Source organism: Sander lucioperca, chromosome 2 (genome assembly GCF_008315115.2).
Source record: "Sander lucioperca isolate FBNREF2018 chromosome 2, SLUC_FBN_1.2, whole genome shotgun sequence".
Lineage (NCBI taxonomy): Eukaryota > Metazoa > Chordata > Actinopteri > Perciformes > Percidae > Sander > Sander lucioperca.
This window is the reverse complement of record NC_050174.1, coordinates 25,027,663-25,051,214: the sequence shown is the minus strand read 5'-3', so window position 1 is coordinate 25,051,214 and position 23,552 is coordinate 25,027,663.

The window sequence follows — 23,552 nt, the reverse complement described above, 5'->3', positions numbered from 1 at the left end:
GTAACCTAATAATGAAATTCCATGTATAGAGCTTGGGAGTGTGTTTGGAAGTGTATGAGGAGCTCCAGATAAGAGCCAGGGTTGACACGAGGGCATTACCACTGTTTGTCCTAGATCGCTGCTTGTTTGTTTTGGGACCAAACGTGCGTTAGTGATCTTGGGCAACGGCTGGCTGCATGTCTTCTACTAATTATGCCCGAGCTGGCAATGTGTAGATCCTCAGAGCATCCGCCTCCTTCAGATTTGGGGGAGATAAGTGTGTGTGTGGAGGGTGCGGGGGAGGAATGTGGGAGGTGACACTGGAAGTGGTGAAAGGGTGTTTGCAGCCTGAGAATGTGGCTGTGGTTGTGCACACACCTTGTCTGCGGTTTTTCTCCATCTTTTTTCACTCTCTTCCTGGGTCGTTTTGTGTTGCCTGCCCATGTTATCTGTCCTCATATCTTCACTGGCTTCCCAACACCTGTTGATAAAAGACATCCTCACCTGTCAGCAGCAGCCACCCAGCCACTCGTGGGCCTGATCCTCAGAAGAGCCAAAAACACTCTGAATGCGTCTCTCCCTCTCTTTGTAGTTACATCTCTTCTTCTCTTAAAAAGCATCCTCAGTCTTGTTATTCTGGCTAAGAATTGTCTCAGATAGAGTTCTTATTTTTACATTCTGAGGAAGGACACTCACATCTGACGACTGATCACATAACACCCGTTCTGGCCCCTCTTCACTGGCTCCCAGTGCAAGCTAGAGCAGATTTTAAGGTTCTTCTTTTAACATATAAAGGCCCTGCATGGACTATTACCACCTTATTTATCTGAGCTTATTACACAATATACACCGACACACACTCTCCGCTCCCTTGATGCTGGTCTCCTGGTCCTTCCCCTACTAAACTAAAAAGATGGTTATAGATATAGAGCGTATCTTTGGAATGGCAGCCCACTACATGTTAAAGAAGCTCACTCCGTTGACATTTTTACACTTTAAATAAAATTTTCATCGATATCGGTATCTACCCAGCCTGTGAAAACAATTGTATGATGTCTTCGAGGGGCTTTGTCAACTAACCGTGATGATGTCATACGGGTTATCTCCATGGGGGTAAGCCAGCCTCCACAAAGCATACCTCCCATGGAGCCATTTTGATGCTAATAAGCCATCAGGTGCTGTTAGCATTCCATTGACTGCCATTCATTTTGACGTCACTTTGACAGTGAATAACTTTACATCTGAAGCGTTTAAAGACTCTATTTGTCCATTTTGTATTGCTAAAGAAACATGACAATGTATAAAAGTCTCCATTACCTTGTACCTCACGTTATGGCTCTGTAGCAGACATGTTTGTAAAAATAGGCTAACGATTGTGTCATAACCACGAGACTTACTGTCTCATAGTAGAGGAATTACCGTATAGTACAGGAGAAGTTTGCAGGCAATTTCGACTTACATTTTACTAATGTTAACTAGCATTTAAGTTAGCAATAATTAGCCTGTGCCTATGTTGTCTCCTTACATATACCTACGCTCTCCGTCTCTGCTAGATTGGGAATGATTGAGATTTCTCTTGGCACAGCTACCAGAAGACTTCCAACTTTCAGACAGGTTGCTCACGTCACATCTACGTCTTCAAGCTCAGTTGGAGGCTGCTCAGTAACGCTCAGCCATCACCGGAAAAGTGCTTCTAATATCCTTCACTGGTCTCCGTAGAAAACGACGGCGTCACATTGTCCATTTCTTTTACTGTCTATGGTTACCTCCGCTTGGATCCAGCGACTACACATTTATCACTCTTTTTTTTGTAATTATTTTTTGGGCATTTCGGATAGGACAGCTGAGATATGAAAGGGGAGAGAGAGGGGAGACACATGCAGGAAAACTGTCACAGGTCGGACTCGAACCCTGGACCTTCTGCATCAAGGAATAAACCTCTACGTATGTGTGCCCGCTCTACCAACTGAGCTAACCCGGCCATGTGCAACTACACATTTTTAACATAAAATCTCAGACCTCAGAATCACTGCCCACGTTTGGAATTGTTTTCAACTGATTGCTAGGAAACCATTTAGTTTGAGTTTCAGGCCACAAAGCATGTCCGAAAGACACTGTGTTATTCATGGTGGGGGGGAGATGTTTTTAAGTATAAACAACTTCTTTCACGTTTTATTCTACGTCCATCCCGGTTTCTCTCTTCCCCCTTTTTTCCATTTATTCATATGGCTACTTCCTTTTAAAAACAGACACAGTGGAGCATTAAGAAGAATAAAAGACCTAAGAAATGTCATCAGATCTAAGATTGCCTTTTGTGAAGTAGAGTTCTGCCGGTGCTGAATGTGTGTACGTAAATCACCGCGTGTGTGTTTGTGTGTGTGTGTGTGTGTGTGTGTGTGTGTGTGTGTTGCAGACAACGGTGTGTTAAAGACGTGTGTGTCACTAAGGTGAATGGAGGTGGCAGGGTGCTAACAGCTGGAGACAGGTTCCAAGGCAGTGAGGTTACAATTGGTGTTAATAGATGCCTTCCTAAACACCATATCACAATACACATTAAAACACACTCCTGGCCTGTGCTCCTTCGGCTTTTTCTCCGCCTGTCTTAAGATGTGTTTAAGGGTGTGTTTATGTGTCAACCACAAATTGTTTACACTTATTTTCAGAGCAACAGGCACTTGCAGTGTGTTCTGTATTCAGTTGGCAGAGACAGAGATGAAGCTTGGGTCTTTGAAAGAGAAAAAGGTAGGTTGACAAGATCCATCTCTGATTTTCATTTTGAATTCCCTCTGATCTAGGGATATCGTCGGTCGGTCCACCACTTTGATCCAGACTGAAATATCTCAGCACCTATTGGATGGATTGCCATAAAATCATGTACAGACCATCAACAATCTTTGAAATTAGTCCAATATTACGGTAAGCGAGATCGCTGCAGTCGGCAGTGGCGAAACAAACAACGTAAGTTAATAGGGCAAATGTCCAGCTTGTGTTTACCTTCACAAAAGTGCTCATTTTGCCGCTGAGAGGCTCAGATTAATATTCTAAGTGTCTGACAATATTATGGAAAATATTTCTAAGGAGGTCGACCTTTCTTTTAAAGAGTAAGATCCTTTTTTTAAACATAAAAACATCCGCGAAATTGCGTTCGCCAAAGACACCAGACTCCATGTAAATAAACAGTAATTTAAGCATCGTAAAATACACTTCATTTAAAGTCGACGGAAACAAAAACTATGAATAGCTGTTTTGGGATGTCTTTGCACTTTTCCAACCATCACAACTCAAGTTTTGGTTGAAATAAACACATACTTAACTGATTTACATGTGAAAACATGTTGGCTCTATACACGCTAAAAGTATTGCTTTTTTAAATGGAATCTGGTGGGTTTAGCGCTAGCGACTTCAGAGCTGTTTCTAGTTAAACAGAATGGTCTCAAAGAGGTTTTAAAGGTCTATCTCTGAAGGGATCCTTTCCATAATGTTGTCAGAAACTTAGAATAATAATCTTAGTCTGTCAGTGGCAAAACTTTTGCGAAGGTATATACAAGCTGGACAATTACCCTATTAACTTACATTGTAGCTTGTTTCGCCGCTGCCGACTGCAGCGATCTCACTTAATACTGGACCAATGTCAAAAATTGTTGTTCCCATCTGTCACTTAGACACCAAAACATAGGAAAATAGGTTGAAAAAAAAGGTAGTTAGGTAGTTTTTTTTTGTTTTTTTTACAGTGTGGTATTAGTAGTTTTCCTTGAGTAAAGGATCTGAGTACTTCTTCCACCACTCACTGCCTGTTTCCTACAGGCCTCCCCTCCTGTCGCTCTGCTTAGGCACAGCATACAGCTGACACCCAGCAGCCTCTGGGAGTTGACAAATGGAAAAAGCCCTGAAGATGAATGAAGCACAATCACCCGAGGTAACAAATGTTCCTAATGATTTATGCCCGGCTCAGGTTGCTTTATTTTCGCCTGGGTACAATTCTCCAGGAGGACAGTGGTGGTGTTGCAAAGCCCGGGGCTGCTCTGTGCTGATGCTCAGACAGCGAGCGGCAGACATTGACTAATGGGCTATGTGAGACCACCGCCATTGATATTTACCTCATTTCTCCTGGCCCGAGCACTGTCTCAACAACGTCAAGGCTAGCCATCATTCTTTGACTTTTTTGTGTTTCTTTTTCGAGCCTATAGGCACGGGTGATGCCAGGGGCCCCCTCGCTCGCTTCTCCGAAAGGCCCACCCATCGGTGCCCCAGGGCAGAGCAGAGCGAGGGAGAAGGTGAGAGGGAGATGGAGAGGGGAGAAGGTCAGACTCAAAGCTTCAGGCATTGTGAAGAAACACACACTTCTCTGTGTTTTCACTTGTCCGCTTGATGAACTATCATACTCACTACATGGCTGGGGGGGGACACATGTTTTTTATACTAAAGTCTAAGGTGTGATAGAAATAAATTGCAGTCATAAAACACCTGAAATATGGTTCAGCTGACTTCTTTTAACACCTGAGCTCTGGGTTGACTTGGGGGCATTACTGTACCTCTGGTTGGTTGAGATCTATAGTTGCCTTTTTTTCCTCTTATTACACATGTTACATTGTAGCATTCTTGAATAGAGCATGCATTACTGGAATTACTAACACTATTCAGTATTGATTTTGTATATAGTAACTGAATAAATCAGCAAAAAATGTCCCATGCAGTTTCTGCCTGACAATGTTCACATGATTTAACTTCACTACCAAGACTTAAAACTTACGATAATATCAAACATGCTTGATTTTGTCAGAACGTCAAGACGGGAAAAACACTGACTCGGACTGTTTTATGACCACCTTAACGATTGAGATGACGGGAGCGCGCTCCAACTCTAGCAAGACTCTAGCAAGACTCTCATTTTATTTTTCATTTTATTTCAATTGCTTGAAAAGTCGTTTGGTGTAAGGTCGACATAACGTGATGGCGCCATCACGAGCGTACAATGCAACAACGCGAAAGACAGAAGCCTTAGCTTTCTGCTGCAAAAAGGACGAGTGCTCTATTATAGATCCATGTCAACAGGATCATGTCAACAAGGACGTCCCGCGCCCACCGTACTGTTCTCTAAGGGTTAATAGGATATTATTACACTAGCACCAATACTGCCAAAAACACCTCTGTTGCTGGAACTTGAATGAACGGTACACCCTTGTGTATGCCAGTAGCAATAATGATTTAACTCTTATGTGTCAGTGCTTTTAATGTTACAACATGTTCTGATATTAATTGTAAACCCAGGTGAGGGGCCCTCATAAAGGTCCCATGGCATGAAAATGTCACTTTATGAGGTTTTTTAACATTAATATAAGTTCCACCAGCCTGCCTATGGTCCCCCAGTGGCGTAGGTGTAAACCGAGCCCTGGGTATCCTGCTCTGCCTTTGAGAAAATGAAAGCTCAGATGGGCCGATCTGGAATCTTCCCTTTATGACGTCATAAGGGGAAAGGTTACCTCCCCTTTCTCTGCTTTGCCCGCCCATGAGAAAGAGAGAGACATCATGGCTTGCAAACGAGCGAAGCATGGTAGTTGGTCAAGGCCACACCCCCACCCTCCACCTTGCCCCCCCCCTCTCTCCTCCTCAATAGCATTTAAAGCTACAGACACAGAAATGGCACATCCTAAGTAAAGCTCATTGTGGGACTGGCTCTAGTGGCTGTAATTCTGCACCAAGGCTGAATTTTGGGAAAGAGACTTCAGATACAGTATTAAGGGACCACTAAGACCTATATAAAAGCATCCAAAAAGCACCATTTCATAGGGCCTTCAAAAGATTTCCCTATAAAAAAGTTCTAAAATAATACGCTACAATCCAATTCAGCTCCCTAAAAAAACAAATCTGGGCAAAAATCTGACTGCGTTCTCTTTTTACTTTCCTGTGAGGATATTTAGATTTACGCACATGAAGCATCTTTCTCTCTCTGTCTCTGTCTTTCACACACATACACTGTTTGTTGGCAATCAGGAAAAGGCAACCACTCTGTTTGAAGCCCTAAGGCCATAAGGAAGTTCTCACATCACTTTACTGTTTGTATGAGTTATTACCGCTTTGATATTTTGGCACAGTGCATGTGAGAGTAATGAGATTTGAAACCCTAGTTGTGAGTATAAATCTATTCTCTGATTACAAACCTCTGGCCCAGGTGGTCTCTCTCATACTCCAGACACGGACTTAACTACCGTTATGAAAAATAAGACCCACAATCCCTATTTACAGTGGAACAGTCAACCTCTCCCTTTCTCTCCCTCTCTCCCTCACTGGATGACAAATGGTCAGAGAGATATATTCATCAAGAACAGATTCATTGCGAAATAAAGCGTAGTCGTTTCAAATAAGCTTTACAAATTCAGGGAAGCTCTTCACAGGAGAGGTACTAATTTGTTTTTCGAAGGAAATGAATCACCTAATTGAGAAATGGTTCCACTGAGACTTGAGTGTCAACAGAGGCGTGGCAAAATGATATAACTGATTATTCAATTGAAAGCATTGACCAAAGCAGCTGTTATAATGATAAATCATGCAGAAACCTAAACAAGCCCAGCTCAGTGGTTCACTATTAATGAATATTACCCATTTTTAACCTTTTGTGATTTATGATCAGGTTTCTCATTGTATATTGCGTAGTGCATTTTTTTACTGTACAGTACATTACTTCAGCTTAAAGGTGCTACATGTAACAACAATACATTATTAACACATTTATTCTAGACATAAGCACTGCGAGCAAACTAGACCATTGCTGGGAAAATTGGCAGGCTGTAACAATTTAGATTAAATTACCAGCCGCGACAGCTGTATTGTTATTGGTATTGTTTAACCTTGTGAGTCTGTGTGTGTGTGTGTGTGTGTGTGTGTGTGCGCGCGCATGTGTGCGTGTGTGTGCGTGTGTGTGTGTGTATGTGTGTGTGTGTCATCATGGCAAAATGTGATACTGGAGACACCTACTGCAGCGAGAACTACCACAGAGGAGATTGGAGTACTTTGCTAGGTGTTTATATGTCTGTCTGCGGCCAGATTTTGTCACCGCAATAGCATCACAACCGTGCAAGATGCAGTCACGAAACTTTGCAGGTGTGTAGTTGAGATCAAAACGAAGGCCAAAGTTTGAAGATTGGTGTGATTTGAGCGATGGTGCTGGAAATATGTGAGTAGAAATTAGGAAGGGGCCTGGACCCCGCTCACTTTATGTCCCTGGTGATATGTTTAGGGTCAGTGGTGGTATGTGTATTAAAAGAAAAATCTTCACTAAAAGTAAAGATGCAGTCACGAAACTGCACAGGTGTGTAACTGAGATCAAGGCTGAGTTTGAACATGGGTGTAGTTCAAGCAAGGGCGCCACATCAGAGTGATGCCATCGCAAGATGTTGCCCTGGATTTACATTGTGAGTCACGTGCAGCGTTGGGCACGTTGAGGGCAAGTTACATGAACAATGTGACTCGCAACTTTCCTTTTGCTACTCAGCACAGCTCATTCAAAGATGCCTTGAAACAAATCCAAATCCTTCACACCCACACGTCACATATTCTGTGTTCAACATGTAAAAAAAAAAAAGAAAATGACAGATTGTGGTTTACCAACAAGCCAGCCATCAACAGCTAGTTTAACATGAGCCCTGACAGCACACAGCACTCACAAGCCCCGTCGCCAGGAGATTCATACACGCAACAACTCAAACAAAACTCAGGTAATTCCTGAATGTAGGCATGTCAGTGGCAAGCTAATTTAGAAGACACAACATATACAGTAAATAAGTTAACTTTTGAGTTGACTAAGTTGCATTTTTTTTCTCATTTATTAGAGGCTAAACATCTCCAGCCCCTGCACGAATGTCAAACTAAGAGAAGCAAACAAGCTGAACCCCAGTTGAATTGTAATGCATTTCAAGTATACTACTATTTGAAGTGTAGGCTACTACCTTTCTGAAAAAAATTATCACATTACTGTACCAAGCTAGTAAGTAAGAAACACTTATTTATATAGCACTTTTAAAAACACAGTTACAAAGTGCTTCACAGACACATGCACAATACATATGAACAAATAAATAAGAATAAGCATGAATATCAAAACACAGATTCAATTAAAAATGACTTAATTACGTAAGGCAAGGCAAGGCAAGTTTATTCGTATAGCACAGTTCACACACAAGGCAACTCAAAGTGCTTTACAGAGGCACATAAACACATTGTAAACATAAACAATAAAAATACATTCAACGAACAAAGCAGTTACAACAAAATAAGTACAGTTAACTTTAGAAACCTTATAATAAAATATATATGAAATTCAATAGTAAAATAGACATTAAAATCATTAAATTGAGCCAGTATATTTAAGTCAAGAATAAATAGTTAAGACAATAATAAGCATTGAACAGTAACGTTTTCAGCCCTGATTTGAATGAGCTAACCGTTTCAGCAGACCTCAGGTTTTCAGGGATTTTGTTCCACAGGTGAGGAGCATAATAACTTAATGCAACTTCACATTGTTTGGTCCAAGTTCTGGGAAAGCACAACAAACTTGTCCCAGACAACCTGAGATGTCTGGATGCTTGAAATTAAAATGACTTACTGCCCAACACTAGTCACATATTTGGAAATCACTGTAGCCTATTGCTTTATTGTCCAAACCTGGAGGTGGCTGGGTTGGCTCAGTGGGTAGAGCAGGCGCACATATACTGAGAGGTTTATGCCTTGACAGAGGTCCAGGGTTCGAATCCGACCTGTGACGATTTCCTGCATCTCTTCCCCCTCTCTCACCTAGCTGTCCTATCAAAATAAAGGTGGAAAAGCCCAACAAATAATCTTTAAAAAAAACTGGAGAATGGCGTTGTATTTCTGATGCATTCAGAGTTTATTTGTGGATAAAAAGGATTTGACCAAAATAATGCCTTTACACAAAAAGGAATAACTTCACTTCACGCTGTGGCTCAGGTGGCAGAGCGATCGCTTACCAATCAGTCTCATGTCGAAGTGTCCTTGGGCAAGACACTGAACCCCGAATGTGTATCTGATGAGCAGGTGGCACCTTGTACACCAGCCTCGGCCACAGTGTATGAATGTGTGTGTGAATGGTGAATGGTTCGGGGACTATGTAAAAGCGCTTTGAGTAGTTGTTAAGACTAGAAAAGCACTATGTAAATACAGTCCATTTACTTGTATTTATTTCAAATTACTTCACTCCAGTGGTCACATCCAATGGTCACACATCCCTACACTCTAGGTAGGGAATGAGTCCTTACCCCAGGTGAAGGAGTTCAAGTACCTTGGGGTCTTGTTCGCGAGTGAAGGGACAATGGAGCGGGAGATTGGTCGGAGAATCGGCGCAGCGGGTGCGGTATTACATTCCCTTTATTGCACCGTTATGACGAAAAGAGAGCTGAGCCAGAAGGCAAAGCTCTCAATCTACCGGTTAATTTTAATTCCTACCCTCACCTATGGCCATGAAGGCTGGGTCATGACCGAAAGAACGAGATCCAGGGTACAAGGGGCCGAAATGGGTTTCCTCAGGAGGGTGGCTGGCGTCTCCCTTAGCGATAGGGTGATCATCCGTGAGGAGCTCGGAGTAGAGGCGCTGCTCCTTTGCGTCAAAAGGAGCCAGTTGAGGTGGTTCGGGCATCTGGTAAGGATGCCACCTGGGCGCCTCCCTAGGGAGGTGTTCCAGGCACATTCGTCTGGTAGGAGGCCTCGGGGAAGACCAAGGACTAGGTGGAGGGATTGTATCTTCATCCTGGCCTGGGAATGCCTCAGGATCCCCCAGTCGGAGCTAGTTAATGCTGCCCCCGCGACCCGACCCCAGATAAGTGGACGAAGATGGATGGATAGATGGATGGCAATGGTCACATGACTAGAGTTGGTGGAATATTGTTTCCCTGACAGCAACACAAAAACACTTGGACAGTAGACAATGTTGTCGTGAGAAATGTGGTCTTAAAGCAACATTATGTTGATGCTACTCTATCTTGTAATAGGGAGAGTGGTGCCTCTGTCATGCCCACTCTGCACCGTGATCACCAGTTCTTGCACTGATTTTGGTGAAACTGGATGATACTTAGTCGAGAAGATGTTTTTCTGTTTTTTTTCCTCTGATGTCCTCCGGCTTTTCTGCCTCGACTCTCAGTGATTTACTGAGTTTCCCTAATGAACAGAAAGCTTTATTTGTTGCTAAAATTACGCCAACAGTTGTCACTGTCACATAAAAAAATGGATACATATGATATGATGATACACGGCACATATCATTGCCCATCAATTCATCCAAGTGCCACAAAACATTTAGAGGCCCAGTAATGACTGAGAGAGATAACCTGGAGCATTTGTCTTGATATGTCCTTGCACACACGCGCACGCACACACACACACACACACAAACACACACACACACACACACACACACACACACACACACACACACACACACACACATACACACGGACACATGCAAAATATTTCCTAAATATTATACAGATGCTTCCAATAGAAAAACCTAGCACTTGCATACATAGTCCTACAAACACACTCATGTATCACAGTGGTATGTTTCATTCACAGGGCCTGTGAGGACCTGATTTATTTGGGGACTGATCATAGACTGTAAAAGGGACTGATGGGAGGACATGGAAATGTGGGCCGAGCCGCACCGGCCCTTTCATCTGCAGCCCTGTTCATCCTCACTCCCCCTGCCATTCGTCTGGGGAGATGTCTGTCACACATTCCTGCGCGGCATGTCAGAGACACCCGTTTCCCCATGCAGCCCCAGGACGGCCTTATAGACACGACCCAATGGTACACCCACTCTGTTGGAGCTAACGCCGACATCTGGACTGCAGAGACAGAGGTAAAACATGGGAGTGCACTGATACATGCTGGGTAACGTGGCTCATGTCTCAGAATGCAGCTAGTGTGGTGAGTGTAGGACTTGAAACAGGTTTCTGCTGTCATATCAGATTACACAACAATCACGGTGGCAGCTATAAAAGGCTCCAGACATCTTCTTCATTTTGTCAACACAGGTTTTCATTGTTGTCATATCAACATTCATTTAAAATGCTTGTTGGGATACACTAATATATGCAGTGGTGGAAGAAGTATTCAGATCCTTTAAAGTAGTAATACCACACTGTAGAAACACTCTGTTAGAAGTAAAAGTCCTGCATTGAAAATGTTACTTAAGTAAAAGTATGTAAGTATCATCCGGAAAATGTACTTAAATTATTAAAAGTAAAAGTAGTCAATGCAGAAAAATCCTCACACTGGAAACGATCAAAACAGATCTTTATTTAATCGTCATCATTTCAGCTGGACTTGTAGGCCTGCATATTGTTGTTTAAAGGGATGGTTCGGAGTAATTTCACCCTAGGGTCCTTTGCACCATGACCTCGAGCCAAACACCCCAGAAGCTTTTGTCCCTTGGTCTAACATTGGTCGAGTTAGCGATATCTGCCGAATGGCTTAGTGCAGCAGCCGAATACTGCTGGCTGCTCGTACAGACCAAAGCCATCAGGCAAGTGTTATTTAAATAAACTCCTGGTGTACTTACAAACTTTCCAATGCCTCGTTTTATAAGTACATAATCTATTTGTACTACTGCAGAAGTTTGGTACCATTCCGGGCATTATTAGTGGGGTAATTACGAGATACACTTTTGGATCCTTTAGCGCCTGCACTAAGCCATTCGGCTGATAGCGCTAACTCACACCAATGTTAGACCAAGGGACAAAAGCTTCGAGGGGGGGGTGTTTGGCTCGAGGTCATGGTGCAAAGGACCCTAGGGTGAAATTACTCTGAACCATCCCTTTAATATATAATAAAACGTCACATTTTATAAACTACATGTGTTTTGTGTGCAAATATCTTAATTTGTAAAGGAACTAGTAACTAAAGCTGTCAGATGAAAGTAGTGGAGTGAAAAGTATAATAATTCTCTCTGGAATGTAGTGGAGAAGAAGTAGAAAGTGGCATAAAAGAAAAGACTCAAGTAAAGTACAAGTACCTCACATTTGTACTTAAGTGCAATACTTGAGTAAATGTACTTAGTTACATTCCACCACTGAATATATGAAAGATGTGTTTCCAACAAATACTCCTCTTCCTTTTTCCATCCTGTGCCCTAACTCATCTCCTCTCTCTGCCTCCTCATTTCCCCTCTCGTTTCCCTTCCAGTCCTGTCATTAACTGGGGATCGGGCAGAGTGAAAGTTAGATGTGACCTCTCCAACCACATTACAGAAGCGCTTCAAGCGCATGCTATTGCTGTGGCCGATGTCTGCAGGCCGCTTTGTGTTTGCGTTCAAAATGCCAGGCTTCAAGACAAAAGGTAGCCGTTGTTTAACTGCACAGATAAATATTGACCATGTACTGTAGCGCCCAGAACAGTTTGCTGTTTGACTTTGCAGAACACTTGATGTGCAGTGGTGGAATGTAACTAAGTACATTTACTCAAGTACTGTTCTTAAGTACAAATTGGAGGTACTTTTGTTTTCATGCCACTTTCTACTTCCACTCCGCTACATTTCAGAGAGAAATATTGTACTTTTTACTCCACTACATTATTCAGACAGCTTCAGTTACTAGTTACTTTACAAATTAAAGGTGCTTTAAGCGATGTTGGGTGGCGTCACTTCTTGTTGACGTTCGAAGTATTGTCAAACAAAACGGAGGCTAGCTCGCCCCTCCCTCCTCCTCATCCCGTCCCCTCCCTTCTGCGCACTAACCCCCCAACCCCCACCCCCAAATCCTTCTTGTCGGTTATTGGCTGGAATACTGTTTGTTATGTTTCGTGGTGCAGGTTTTTTTGTTTGTTTATTTTGATACTTACATACTTTTACTTAAGTAAGATTTTCAATGCAGGACTTTTACTTCTAACAGAGTATTTCTACAGTGTGGTCTTAGTACTTTTACTTAAGTAAAGGATCTGAATACTTCTTCCACCACTGTCGACGTGGGAGTACCTGTCCTCTCCCTGTTGTTTATGCCGTAGACCTCAGGTGTTCCCGTGGTACAGCTTTTAGTATGGTGCAATTTAGATTTTTTTTTAATACATGGGGGTTTCCTTTGTAGTCTGGTGGGGAAATAATGTTCCAGTTTTTTTTTGTTTTTTTTCAGAAACACTCCTAGCCAAAAAACATCTCTTGCCCCGAGGGAGACTGTCTCAGTTCCTAGGCAAATAAATAACAGCACATGCAGTCAAGACAAAACATCAATTATCCTGGAGAGAGAGAGAGAGAGAGAGAGAGAGAGAGAGAGAGAGAGAGAGAGAGAGAGAGAGAGAGAGAGAGAGTAATGCAGTTCACACACCAATATTTTCATGTACACCCCTGTTCTGTCTTTACATGTTCCCTGTCTCTGTATTTGTGGCACCGTTGGCGGTTTTGCTCCTGCTGATAAATGTGCATGGATTTGTGCTGTAAACTTCTGTAGTTTGCTGTGTTTGCATAAATACTGTTTAACACTTTGATGATCATCAAGGTCTTTATTGACTGATCCCTCGGCGAGAAACTGCTATTATCCCCAAAGACAACAGGAGTTAATTTTGAGTTCTGTTGACACTAAAGTCTGAGCTGAAAACCGTCTGTGCGGTTGTTTCAGGCTCTGTCCTACTAAGTCGTCCGGTGGAGCAAATGCAGGCATGTTTCTCGACAAATACGAGTCTGTGTATAAACTAAAGTCTTAAGCCCGGCTGACAGCACAATTTGATTTTTGAAGATGTCTCGCATGAAAGCCTCTCCACCCTATTTTAAGTAATAAGAGATTACAGGTAATCTCCGGGTAATGGCAAGTTGGCATTCCACTACAGCGGGAGCGTCTGAGGCACTGTGGGAGATGTTGTTTTTGACCTAAAAGCCGCATAATCCTTTCTCAACATATTAATTGCTTCATTGATCAGTGCAGAAAGGACCCTGACTAAACTCAACAAGATTGGGGTGAGAAGGTTTGTGTTGTTCTGTGTCACCTGTGTGGTTGTACATGTGAAGATGTGTGTGGGTGTGCATATTTGCACAGATGTGTGTCTGCTGCCTGTGTAAGCATGTGGACACATACTGTGTAATATGTACACGCATCCATGCACATTCCACTGAGGCTCATGGGTACTGTAGTTTTGTCGGCAAATTGCCAAACCCCGCTTTTGTTCAATGCCAGCTGGGGTCGCCTTTAGGCCCTGTAAAGCAGGGGTCAGCTACCTTAGGCACGCGGTAGCTCAACCAATGGCACAAGCAATAAGTGTTTTTAGGAAATGTTCCAATCCGCATGCAAAATGACTTCTTTCACAGCCATTGGCAGGACCACAGCTTGTTATTTACGGTACTTTGAATGACTTTTTCCCCATCCGCATTCCGCAAAGACCTGCCCTACTATGCCTCTGATGGTCTAGTATTCTGATTGGCTACTTCTTCACAGAATGTGGCACAAGAAAAAATTAACACTGCCTGAGTAGGCTCACTGACTGACACACTGATTAACAAGAACATTTTAAAATTGTACTTCATATTCAAATTTGACCCGTTTTCAACGTTTTTGTATATCAGCAATATGGGACGTCAAAATAAGTGATGTTGAAGTAAGCGACGAAAATGTTGAAAAACAGACAAAGCATTGGGAAAAGTGTAAAAAATGCTGAAAAAAGCAACCAAAACAACAATAAAAAACTTCAAAAACACCAGAAGAAAATATAAAAAATGTTGGAAAAGTGACAAAAAATTTCGGAAAAAAGCAACAAAAACGTCAGGAAAAGCATATTACTTTTATAAAAGTGACCAAAACGTTGAAAAAGAACCCACAAAAAACTTGTATCTCCATATTTCCTCTTTTATTTTTATAAATCAATGCTATTGGTCACCCTTTACGTCTGTGGGTTTTACAAATATTTAATTTAGGTTTTCACCCGTCAGCGACGATAAGCAGGTATGTAATGGATGGATGGATAGATGGATGATGTATTTCACTTCATTTCACAATGATGTTTTTTACAACTACTAGTTGCACTTTAAACTACATGACATTAAGCACAGGGGGTCTCCTGTCAGCAATCATTCCCGTGAAACAACCAATTACCATTTCTTTCTCACCCTGCTATGTAATTTCCACTTCCTGCAACAGGTGGGTGACATGTTTTTAAAGTCCAATGTAGTGATTTGATTTAAATGGCAGATTGCTGGAAAGACTGTAATAATAACCTCTCTCATCTGTTAGAGGCATAGTGGCTTATGATGATGTGGAAGCTTGGTAACTAGTAAAAATGAGTGTGTGTGTGTGTGTGTGTGTGTGTGTGTGTGTGTGTGTGTGTGTGTCTGTGTGTATATGCATGTGTGTATGCGTGTGTATATGCGTGTATGTGTGTATGTGTGTGTGTGCGTGCGTGCATGAGTGTATGTATGTGTGCGCATTTGTGTGTGTGCGCATGTGTGTGCTTGTGTGTATGTGTGTGTGTGTGCGTGCATGTGTGTGTGTGTGTGTGTTTGCGTGCGTATGTGTGCGCGTATGTGTGCGTGTGTGCATGTGTGTGTATGTGTGTGCGCGCGTGTGTGTGTGTGCACGCGTGTGTGTGCGCGCGTGTGTGTATGTATGCGTGCGTGTGTGTGTGTGTGTGTGTGTGTGTGTGTTTGTGTGTTTGTGTGTGTGTGAAGTAGGTAGTCTGTTTTCCACCTCATTTCCCCTTTGCCATCTCGCAGCTTGACCTGTAGGTTATCTTTTCACTGTAAAGCCTGGTGAGTCTTCAGTGGCGAGGAAATAAATAAAACAGTAACAGCGTGATAAATCCTGCTGCAGCCTATAAAAAACATTATCGAGCTGCTCTCTAACGTACCCGATAATGTTGTTCTGGAGGGAAAGCTGAGCTTTCCTCTGTGGTCTTATTGAGTGTTTGCGATGTGTGCTTTATACTTGTGCTGCTGTGTAAGCTGCTGCCAGTCCGGGCAGATGTGAAGGATGGATTTGCTCGCGCCGCTGCCAAATCACAGTTGTCTAGTCAAGGTCCCAAACACCCCGAGATAAATGGTTGCCTGCAGCAATAATTCCTTGTAATTTGATTACAGTGCAACATTACTACTTGCACTCTGCAAATAAACCTGTACAGCCAAGATGGAGTGCATACAAACCCGAGTGACCTGTACACTACATAAAGTATGTACACTCGCTGGTTGTTTGAAAAAGGTTTTGGAGTGTTAGGATTTTCTTTTAGATAGATGAATAAAAGACAATTTTATTTTGTTTCCAGTTAACCCTTAGAGAATGGACCATCTCAAATAAAAACCCTAACAGCTAGAGGACGCCATAGGCTGCTTCTATTTTCTTTATTGGTACTATAATTGCCACTGTTGTACCATAATAGCAACTGCTATAATTATCTATATAATCATATTTCTCCATATCTGTATATACTGTATATTTATCAGTGTATCTGTGTCCCAACTGAAAGCAGCAGATGGCCAGCCACCAAGAGTCAGAAGCTGTGTTCGAAACCGTTCCCTCATTCATTCACTCACTCACTATTCCCTATATAGTGTTTATTAAATAGTGAACTACTGTATATAGGGAACGACCAAACGAGATTTCGGACACTCACTGAAAACACATTGTTGCGTGACTTGCGTGAGGAGATGCGCCCGTTGTTTGTGTGATGGAGGCGGGCGTGCTCAGCATCACGTAAACAAACCGAAACAAAAATACAGAATTCCGTGATGGGCCCATGGAAGAATTCCGTGAAATAAACACGGATTGCTGAAAATTCCATGATGGGCCCAAGGAAGAATTCCGTGAAATGAACATGGCCCCTTAAGTTAAGGAACATGTTGTGGGTGGGCTTACATTTCCATGACACACGGGACAACAACGGGACGGTTAGGTTTAGGAAAAGAAGAAAGCGACATTTGGGTTTAGGAAACGTGACATGCGGGACACGATCCCCGGTCTCCTGGGTGAAAGTCCTGTGTATGACCCATCCACCACCCCAAGCTCCCTACGCGGATTTTCAGGCTTTCATACTACTCTCTACCGTAGTCGCTCCTAATGCTACGTCATCGTCTCGTTGACTTTACATTGGCATTGTTTTCCGTGGTGGCCACACGGAATTTTCACACATTCCGTGCCACCACCACGTAATGCGGTGTTAACAGTTTGTGATCAGTTCACGGGATTCTGTGAGACCAGTTCTGCTATTAATACGGCCCTGAAACAAACCGAGCCCTCAGGAGCATAGTAAAAGGTTGTATATATGTTGCACATTAAATTTCATTTAAACATTAAAAAACGAAAGTCCGCTCCATTTTTCCTTTTCAGTTTTTCACGGGTACTTCTGCTTCTTCTTCCCCTCCGGGAAAACACGACTGCGTTGCATTGTGGTATATGGGAGAGAATTCAAACACAACTACAAAATGGCAAACACACTATATAGTGCACTATTTCCGGGATAGGGAACGGTTTTGAACACTGCTAGGGTCTGTCCGAGGTTTCTGCCTGTAAAAAAGAAGTTTTTCCTCGCCAAGGTCGCACCAAATGCTTTGCTCTTGGGGGGGGGGGGGGGCATTGTTGGGCCTTTATAAATTATAGAGCGTGGTCTAGACCTACTCTATCTGTAATGTGTTCTGAGATAACTCCTGTTGTGATTTGACACTATAAATAGAATTCAATTGAATTCTTTTTGCAGCAACTATCTCAGTCTTCTGTCTTGAGCGTCATTACATTGTTTACATGTTACATGATGTCATCACGTTACGCGACACCATTGCAGATGAATTAAAATCAAAAACGCCTTTACTCTCTGCTCAGAAAAATTTGTCAGAATCAGAATCAGAAAAAGGTTTATTGTCAAGTAAGGAGCATTCTCTACGAATTTGCTTTGGGTGATGCTGCATACATAAAAACATATTTAAACATTAATGTGAAATAAACAGACAATAAATACAGAAACAACATACATATTACTATATAACATATCTATAGCCTATCTCAAAAACTAAAACATTTACATAGTTCAAATAAGTTATGGAGTGTTAGGAAATATTTTGTTCATGTTTCTACATTTAGGTTTTTTTAGCCAAATTTGATCAAAACACAAAGGTGAATGATCCCTGTGTGCGGTCTCTTCACGATGATAAAGTTCTCACATTAAAACATGGTGTTTATTCTGTTTTAGCATTAATACGTTCCAGCCAAGAGCAGCAATGGAGGGGCTTTCCAATGCTATCCAGTGAATATCCAGTAGTCTTTGTATGAGTCACCTGAAAGGTCAAAGCGCCATGTCCAATCATCGCTCAGCCTCGTGCTGATTGGCTGGCTGCCTGCTCTTCACTGTTGGGTGCTCATGCTTACCAGTAGGCTGTTCTGATTTGCTATTTGGAGATTTAGACCTGTCACATACACGCACACACACACACACACACACACACACACACACACACACACACACACACACACACACACACACACACGCACACACACACACACACACACACATGCACACACTCACTCACACACATACACATCCTCACACATGCACACACTCACACACACACACACACACACATGCGCACACGTGCACGCACGCACGCAGAAACACACACACACACACACACACACACACACACACACACACACATGGACATAGTGGTTTTAAGGCAGTGGGGGTTATAGGATTATGAAGAGGAGAAGTGAAAATTCCTGTTTAGGAGATCTACAGAGGCTTAAGTTCCCCCATTGCACATGTCATGGTGGAAAAACTCCCAGGAGGAGGTGGGGAGCCAAGCGTCAATCCCACACTAGGCTCACGGTAAACACAGAGGTATTCAATGACCCAAATAGTGCTCTCTGGCTTTCTTTTAGCCCAGCTTGTGTTTCTTGCTTGTGTCGCTCTGAATTGTAACGTTGCCATGCAACTATTTCTCCAATGCTTGCAGTAGCAACATAGCTGAGTATCTTTCATGACATAAAAGCCAGAGGATCATATGCTTTCACATCCATGGTTGACTGTGACTAAGCTGCAAAATCTATTTATTGTAAATCCCTGTGTAAAGATGAGTCAATGGAGATCTCATGCCTAACGCTAATCTCCTTTTATAACAGAAGAAATGTACTATAGGATAACAATTTTGCAACGAGCAAATAATAGCAGCTAACAAAAATAAAATGTAAAAATAAACAAAAATGGAACAGTTGCAAAAAGGAAATTGTAACCACAATAAATGTAAAGAAAACTGAAGTGACATTCACGTTGGATGTCTTTATACATGCAATATAAAACACATGTGTACCAAAAGTAACCTTTTATTCACCAGAATAAAAGCAGGTGGCACATGTGCAAAGACAGAATAGTGAGAGGGATTTCTGTCTGCCTCCATCCTTCTATGTCGGTAATATAAAGTACTAAAACTCTACCACTCCTCTAAGAAAAGCTTCCAGTTGTGTTTGGAGAGCGCAACAGAAAAAAAAGGGAACATGCATTACAAAGCAGGGGCACTTGAGTGACTAAGCTGGATGTCATCGTCAGAGAGAGAGAGAGAGAGAGAGAGAGAGAGAGAGAGAGAGAGAGAGAGACACACACACTGCAGGGGCCTGTAACAACAGAGGGAACAACACTCAACTCACCACCGACTGTCAGCTGCACAGTCATCTGAAATGGCTGCGTGTGTCAACACCTCCAAGAATCACTGTTCCTACTTCAGTGTGTGTGTGTGTGTGTGTGTGTGTGTGTGTGTGAAGGGTATAAATCAGTATGTTTTGCAGAGGTGTACGTGTGCATGCATGCATGTATGTCATCATCTACAATTCTTTTATGTCTCTGTGTGTGTATAACAGATGTTTTGTGTGAGTTGCATGAATGTGTCCTTACTTAACCATAAAGAAGCGGCAGTGTCTACACAGCGTCCGAAATTCACTTTTTGACTCACCGGCCAAGTTGGCGGGTAGATGAAAAAATCCAACAGCCAAGCATATTTTTTACCGGACAAAAAATGTCACGCAAATGTTTTTTTTTTGTGTAACATACACCACAAAACACTTGTTGAGTTGCATGTCCTGCTGGTTTATCGGCCGTTTATTTTTTTGGAAGGCTGGCTTGCTCCTGCCATAAATCCCCACATACTGGTTAATGAATTAGCCTGAGGTCAACGCTAGCTATCAGTAATCAGAAATGATGCAGTAGCTGGCGTTCTGGTGTGTGTTTGCGTCAGTGTATGTTTATGTGTGCCTGTGTGGGCCCACCACTGTGAAGTTCCAACGTGCAGACAGCAGAGGAACAGAAGAAAGTAGCTGCAGCTTCACCAAAATGTAGACTGAAAAACAAAACTACTTTGGTACAAACATTTCCCTGTCATGTGGCGGATAGCCTTCTGAGATTTTCTGCATTTGGCGCTTGGCAAGTGTTATTTTCGGACCCTGAGTGTCTAAGATGTGTAAGTGTGTTCGTACATACGCTTGTGAGAATTTGCGTGTTACATGCATGTGTGCTCCTGCGTATATTATCAGCATTGTGTGATGGATGGAGCTTACAATACAATAGGAAGTAATGATAATATTATCACATTAACAGCTTTAGGGTTGTGAAAATGATCTTACTGTACACCATCTGGTAGTATCACAAATATTCTGTGTATCAGCTGGTTCCAAATCTTTATTGATGCTATATGGTGTTTACACTAAGTGGCCCTAAACTCACAAGCTTCATTCCATTAAATGCTAATATTGTAGAAGACATACACATAGTTTCCCAAGATCAGCCAGACAAGTTAGTAGTATAGTTATTTTTGGTGTGAACAAAGTTTAGCTGCACAGCCTGAATATGTCATGACTACACCACCTGCTAGTTTGTTTGCTGAATATGCTTATGGCTTTCTTGCTGAGAGTTCAATGAGAAGATCAATATCACTCTCAAATTGTTATAATAAATAGGAAGCTACAGCTAAAAGATGGTTAGCCTAGCTTAGCATAAAGACTGGAAGCACGGGGGAACCGCTAGCCTGGCCACTTCCGGGATTACTCCTGTGCTGACGGAAATTCCGCCGGATGTCCTTCTTTTTGGGCCGGATGTTCGTTACCTTCCTCTTTCTTTGTGTTGTCATTCTAAACTCCGATCGATTTCTGAGGACTATGGTTAACTGCTCCTCAGATCTCTGCAGGGTAAATCCAGACAGCTAGCTAGACTACCTGTCCAATCTGAGTTTTCTGTTGCACGACTAAAACAACCTTTGAACGTACATGTTCCACCAAAACAAGTTCCTTTCTGAGGCTATTTAGCAGCGGCACTGGGGCTCCATCCGGCACTTAGCACCGCCTAAGATGATTGTGATTGGTTTAAAGACATGCCAATAAACCAGAGCATGTTTTTCCTCCCATCCTGGAATGCTGTGTGGACTAGCCAGACCCTCCTCTGCAGTGCCGTGGAGGAAGATCTGGCAATGCGAGACTAGTCCAAAGGTTACAAAATCACCTAGTGAAGTGGATATTTATGTAGTTTTACTAAAATGTTGAACTGGTCCTTTAAAAAGAGTGACTGCAATGAGTTGCCCTCCTTGTTTCCCGTTGTGTTGTAGACATCAGTTTCTCTCTGTCTCTCCTTCCATTATTTTTTCAACCACAGGATGCATCTTCTGGTTTCTGCCAAGGGAACATTGCTGTCATCAAGAGAGAAGAGGACTCCTGCTGCTGCTGCTGCTGCTATTCCCACACTAAAATCTGGCTCCGAAACACAGTACAAACTTGTGATATGCTTATGATTAAGACGAAACGTAAAAAAGGAAGAGTTGTGCATGAAAAAATAATCTATTTGCAGCTTTCAAAGCTTAAAAAGATCGATCTGCCAAATTGCTGTTCTAATAGTAATTGGCTTGCTAGCGGCAGAGTCCGTCCAGCAAACGACACGATGACACCAACTGGCACTTCAGTTGACCTTTTCACTTGAAAGATAAATACACAGAGAATTGAATGTACCCTACACCCCATTTAACACTACCGAGGCTTAAAAAATTCAACCACGCATGAGAATATTTGATTCTGCGGGGAGCACCGGGCAGTGGAGGTGATGCTGAGATCAGTCTTTGGCATGCTGTGGCCCTCCGGGTCGATCAGAGTTTAGCCAAGCAACACAGGAGCAGAACGGCCCAGAACGGGATCCTGTCCTCCCCTGAAAAACACCAACATCAGTCGTTTGTTCAAGCAGCAATTACGACTTATATTTACGGCGCTCTCTAGCGGCTGTAGTAATTATGACGGGAGCAAAGCAGGAAGTAAGGGGCCAAACATAAAATCGCCAAATGTCCGTGTAAGGAGGGAGGTTGCGGTGGTGGATGGTTCAAACAAACAAGACTTTCACCCAGGAGACTGGAGATTTAAGTTAACTGCCAGGTTTTTTTTTTTAACTTTACAGAACAAACGGAGCTAAATCACATTCTGCGTCACGTGTACAACCACAAGTAAAGTAGCGTCTGATTTTAACCCAAACCACGATCCTTTTCTAAACTTAACTAATTAGTGTTTGTGCCTAAACTTAACCAAGTAGTTTTTGCCAGGGGCAGAGCCAGACGTTGTCAACATTCGAGACTCAGCCAAAACCTAGGGGGAGTCCGTGGGCACGCTTCATTTACAGCAGCTAAATGCACTATTTCAAGCCAACAAATCTGTACATCGTTTGGGAAAAACATGATCGTTGCCAAGGAAAAGTATCATCCTGGAGAGCCTTTTGTATCCAATTGTTCTCTTCATCATTCTGAAACTATAACACAACACAACAAATGCTGAGGATGACTCTTTTTCACTCCTGCAACATAAAAAGAGGCATTATTTTTAAGTTACATAACGTAGGTGGGATAGAATTTGGGAGTAGGCTAAACAACATTACTAATCTTGAAACCTTCTTTTAGTAGAGTTCACAGAATGAATGGCAACATTTCCCCAGTAACTTTTGTTCCATAGATTTGCCGATCCAGTCAGAGAGAAATGCAACAAAGTTGAAGTTATTTGATCCCTAAAATATTCTGGGCTTTTTTCTTTTTTCTTTTTTCTTTTTTTTTTTTACTTTATTTGTGAAGATACTGTGTAACAAAAAGGTGACATATAGAGTAAACAATACACACACATAGACAGAAATAATTACAGAATTTCACAGACAATATATACAGCAGTTATGTTACTGTAAATGTTGGTGTGATTGAAGATTGAATGTACAAATGGGCATGTCATATATAGGGTAGTCTCACTTTGCCAGACCCTCCTCCAAAGCATGCTGGAGGAGAGTCTGGCTACACATAGCATTCGGGGATGGGAGGAAAACGTGCTGGTTTAATGGCATTTCTTTAAACCAATCAGAATCGTCATGGCCGGTGCTAAACTCCGCACAGAGCCGCTGTACAATAATCATGCCATGCAGAGATCTGAGGAGCAGTCATGAATCCAACAAATTTAAAATTCCAACGCAAAAAAAGCGGAAGGAAACAGAAAAAACATGCATCCGGCGGAATTTCCTGCGGCATCGGAGCAATCCCGGAAGTGGAACACGAAGGATATAGACTATATATAGGGTAAATGTGTGTATGGATGGTGTACGGATGTATTGATGTTTGG